This window comes from Meleagris gallopavo, chromosome 1, assembly GCF_000146605.3.
Source record: "Meleagris gallopavo isolate NT-WF06-2002-E0010 breed Aviagen turkey brand Nicholas breeding stock chromosome 1, Turkey_5.1, whole genome shotgun sequence".
NCBI classification, from domain to species: Eukaryota; Metazoa; Chordata; class Aves; order Galliformes; family Phasianidae; genus Meleagris; species Meleagris gallopavo.
Window position 1 is genome coordinate 135,425,186 of NC_015011.2, and position 4,946 is coordinate 135,430,131.

Sequence of the window (4,946 nt, forward strand, 5' to 3'; positions counted from 1 at the left end):
GCGGGGTAGCTACAGCCGCGCCGCAGGAAGAGGAGGGGCCCGCGGCGCCGCGCCTCCCGGGGCGGTCCCGCTGTCGGCCTTCTTGGGTCGGAGCGCTGAGAGGAAGCTGGGGTTACACCGCCCGGATCCGCTCTGGAAGTTCTGACGTGTGGAACCGGAGTATATAAAAGTTCGATGGAACGCACGCGCGGTTGCTAGAAGTCTTTTTAAGCTACTGCTTGTTTTAACCGCGCAGGTACCAGGGAAACAAGGGAGAACTTCGCAACTGTTCGCCGTATTTTGCCTGCCGCTCTCCAGCCTCTGAGCTGCTTAGGCTGCTGCCGCTTTCAGGAGGAGTCCTGGCGGTCTATGCTGAGCCTAGAAGCTGGTTATCCCACCTGCTGCAGCCCGCGGTGCTGCCTGCTGAAGCGTCCTGAAGGGCCCGCCAGGATGGACACGCTGGGCACTGGCTCTGGTGAGCTGCCCGCCTCACAGACATCGTGTCCTCTTGAATCTGTCGGGGACGGCTTTCATGGGCGTTCCTCGTGTTTAACAACAGCATTCAGCTTTCCCGAGGGAACGGCACGAGGGAACAGGATGCCCTGGGCTGTGGACACGGTCCCCAGTGCTGGAATTCAAGGGGTGTATGGATACCTCTCTCACAATGTGGTCTGATTGCTGGGTGGCCCTGTGTGGAGCCAGGAGTTGGATACAGCGATTCTTGTACCTTCCTTACAACTCAGAGTATTCTATGATTTTTTTATTATCATAGTAATTTCTCCCTTCATACAGTCTGCCTATACCTCACTTAGTTACACCACATCAGATATAGAGCTCTACCACGAACAAACGCTTTCTCTTCTTAATACGCAGCTGCTTTCCGTAACACTTCCCATTGAACAATCCTAACTTCTTAATCAAATAAGAAAGCTATCTTACTGTTTTGCAACTTGGAGGATGAAGCTTGAAGGAACCTTGTAAATGTTTGCTTAGTACGTTTCAGAAGCAGCTTCACAAGCCCGTTATTTCAGTTTCCATAGCAAGCTGGTTTAGATGTCTTCACCGTTCAGCACATCTTGTTAGGAGTTGTCATTAACTCCGTTGTCTGCTTTGTTCAGTACAGTGCCGAGCACTTTCAGACCGCCAAATCAATACTAAATAACGCGTGTTTCACTGGCATGTTCACAGGAATACATTGCTGATATCTGTGGCCCTTCTAGAATGATTCTAGCCCAGGAACCTGGTGAGGAAACTGATCCTGAAAAGATAAAGGGGGGAAAAAGGCTGTGAAGACAAACTACAAACCATAGGGGAAGATGAGTTAAATCCACTGCAGTGGGCTGAGCTTCTTAGAGCTCTGTAGTAAACTGCGGTCACCATGTCCCAAGAGCGTGTATCAGCTCAGCCAGAGGCCAGATCAGTGTCTGTCTGATGTTTCCAGCTGCTTAGGTACATCTCTGGAAATCATGGTGGGATTCTGGAGCTCCTTGATCCATGTTGTATCTGAATTTTCTTCTGCCCTGGCCTTGCAGCACACTGTCACTGGTTGTAGTCAGAATTTGCATGGCACCCTTCATGCAGTGCTGTTTAAGCTCACAAAGCACAGCAGATGTGAATGGCAGCAGCCAGAAAACACATGTGAGGCAGTGAGACTGACAGTCCCAGGGCAAGCAAAGAGATGAGCAGCTGTATCCAGTGAAATACCTTTCTTCTTAAGCAGGGCTTAATCCTTGTTCTTCTATTACAATACTTTTTAAAGAACAAAAGGCCTAGGTTAGGTCAGTTCTTCCTGGGAAGCAGCAGAGAGACTGACTCAGTGACCCAAATGTTACAGTTCCATTAATCCCACACCACTTGTTGACACAAGCAGATATCTCTGTTCCAAACAGCTGTAAATGGTGCACGCTGCCCAGTGCACAGACAGCGCCTATTGGATGACAGTCTGAAGTGTGACTTCTCTGTTGGTCTTAGTGCTTGCAAAACTCAACCCTGCTCATCTTGCATGTTAAACTTCTGCTGTTTTGTTTCCAAACCTTCAGCTGTAAGCAAAAGTAATAGAGTTGTAAAATGCCATTATAATCTCCAATGTGAGTATGAATTCAGTCTCCTAAAAAAATGGACAAAGAGAAATGAAACAACAAAAACTACCTGTATGTAACTGTAGAAGAGAGAGATAAAGCTATTAAATGGAGAAAAAACAGCAGTTCATCAGAAGGAATAATTCATCTGAGTTGTCTGTGCCTATGAAGTATGATGACCAATGATCAGAAGACACTGTTTTCTAATAAATAGGGACACAGCTGTAGCAATTGCACAGTATTTCATGCAGTAATACTCAACTAAGGCAGAGAAAAAAAGTAGAAGTCCTTATATATCCTCAATATCTGCATTTATGTTTGAATGTTTGGAATTTTATGCTGCTTATATTAAGAAGTCAGAATGCTATGCTGATGAGCTGGAGACAATTTCTGGAATATTCATGTTACATGAATCATATATTATATACACAAAGTATGTTACACGGTAGCTGTATGAGCTGTTGATGTGGTTACAGGTTCCTCTGATTCTCCTTGCAAAGAGTTCAGCAAGGCTCCACGGCTCCAATAAACTTCCAAAAAAAACTTAAAATTGGGTTTCTAAATAGGAAAAGCCTTCGTACAATCAGAGCAGAGGAGCTTGGGAACAGGAGGAGGAGCGTTAGATACACCATCCTCCCATGAAGCACAGAAAATAGGAAGAACACAAAAGCCCACAACTCCCTTCCTTCTCTGACACACGGCAGTTATTCCCCACGCTTGTGTTTGCTCTGTCACTGTAAGGAGTGAGCCTCTAATAACGAACTGAAACTCCAAAGTCTTCCATCTCATCTTCCTACTTCAGTTCAGAGGGAAAAGGCCCAATGTAAAATGTAGATAAGGAACTGTGAAAGGAGTTACCAAACACTCAGAACTCAGCCCTACCCTTGCTGCAAGACTGGCGCAAAGCTCAGCAATGCTTTTTCTGTCACTCTTCTGGCCCACACCAAAGGGCAAATGGAAGAAGACTGAGCAAACAGCACCCCTGCAGCAGGTGACAGTTCTCCATCCTCAATGCATCCACCGCCCATCTGCTTTTGAGCACATCACTGAAGCTTGGCAGGCCAGAGCTACACTTGGAAGTTACACCTCCCTATAACAAGGAATAGAATTTCTCATTTAGCAAATTAACAGGTACTTTTATGAACTGATTTCTTACTTGTATGGCAAAAGTGCACAGCTAACAGTGGTGATTGTTAAAAATCAGATGGTGATTTGTAGCTGAGTATTTGCTCTATCAAATAGCATTATTGTGCTCTTTGCACCTGTTGTAGTTTCCATGGAAATAAACAGGAGACATTACTTTCAGAGCTCCCTATGTATAATTACTCCTGTGTGTCTAGGATGGCTGTGGCCTTTCTTGTAAGAATGGCTCTCCCTGGGATTCACCTATATTTTTGTTAAACGTCTGGTTTCTACCACATTACAGCTATCAGCTCTGGTTCTCATGCTACCGGGGTCTGTTAACCATCTTTAATCGCTGACAGCAGTCAGCTTCTTCAAGGCAAGAGCGAAGGAGTCTGCGACTGCCCAGGTGGAGCCAGCGATTCAGTTGTGGTGCCTGCAGGCTGCTGCTGCCACTGCACAACTCTCTCAATGCCGCTGTAACTCAGAACGCGCGGGGCCAGGAACGCCAGCTTGGAGCGCTGCCTGGATGCTGTAGTACTCATAGTAACTTACGTAAGAGCTCAGATGAGCAACGTCTGCTTCAGCAAGCACAGCAATCCACAGAAACAGAAAACCAGGGGAAGAACCGAGAACTTAAACGTATCTTCAGGAAACAAGAAGCCACCCTGTGAAATAATAGAATCATAGCGCGCTTGGGTTGGGAGGGACCTTAAGACCACCCAGCTCCGACCTCTGCCGGGGCAGGGCTGCCAGCAGGAAGGGGTACGCGGGCTGCAGTCCTCACAGACACCTCAGAAACACAATCCTCGGGCACTACGCCGACCTCAGCCGCAGAACTGCCGGGCGGGCGCGGAGGCCCTTCCCGTGCCCCATACGACAGTCAGCAGAACGGCAGCGCCTAACGCACAACCGCACCAGCAGGTCTGGGCTTAGAAGCCATGAGTCAGTCCCCTCAATTAGGGGATTGCCGGTGACTTTTTAAGAAAATAAGACGGCGAGCGTTTGTTTTGCTTCGCGAGAGACAGGTTAGTTTTTCCAGACTCTCCCCGCCTCTCCTAACAGAAACCGGAGATCTTCGGGCGACCGCGGGCACGCCGCGAGAGGAAATTCCAGGTAAACAGGAGCACATTCCCTCCGAGCCGAGACGCAGCCGCCCCCATCCATCCCTTCAGCGCCCGCCCGCCCGAAGCCCTCCTCCCGGCAGCGAGGCCGTCGTCCTGGCAACGGGCCGTGACCACTGAAATAAAAAGGAGATTAAGGCGCTCCGCAGCGGCGGTGACGTCTTCCCGCGGCACGCGCAGTGAGAAGAGCGCGCTGCGTCCTGTATTTAGCGAAGAGCAACGTGCACGGCCCCGCGCCGCTGCATTTCACAGGGCGGGAGCACTGAGGTGCAGCCCCTGCACCTCGGAGCACCACCCCGAAGGGGCGGCGCCGGATGCGCGCGGCCACCCGCGGCTCTTTCAGTTGCCTCGGCCGGGGAGGGCGGGGACGCGTCGGTCCGGAGAACGCTTCGCTCCCGGCTCTTTCCGCCGCTTCAGCCCGTTAGGGCTGTGGAACACGGCAGCGGTACGCCAGCACCTCAGCCCCAGGGAGGAGCAGAATACTGCCGCCAGTCACTGACCCATCCCTCGCCACTAAGCCTGCCGGGAAACATAGTCCTGCCCTACCCCGCCAGAACGCGGCTCCATTTTCTGCTCGCGGGGCGAGCGTTGCGCATGCGCACTCCGCCCCCCTCTTTTTTCCTTTCTTTTTTTTTTTTCCCCC

At 50.1% G+C, this 4,946-nt stretch overlaps 1 protein-coding gene across 2 annotated transcripts in view; it reads right to left on the reverse strand.

Annotated features, from left to right (window-relative positions):
* CARS2 (cysteinyl-tRNA synthetase 2, mitochondrial) overlaps positions 1–4,554 on the reverse strand; it is a 40,601-nt gene extending 36,047 nt beyond the window's left edge. The window contains exons 1-3 of one of the 2 annotated variants that reach the window (XM_019610055.2): positions 3,735–4,554; positions 2,940–3,147; positions 919–2,018 (exon numbers count right to left, since the gene is read on the reverse strand). The gene's annotated coding sequence lies outside the window, so the exon portion shown is untranslated. The remainder of the gene's footprint in view (positions 1–918; positions 2,019–2,939; positions 3,148–3,734) is intronic. The other variant, XM_019610056.2, reaches the window with a different exon arrangement.
* Positions 4,555–4,946: the final 392 nt, after the last annotated feature.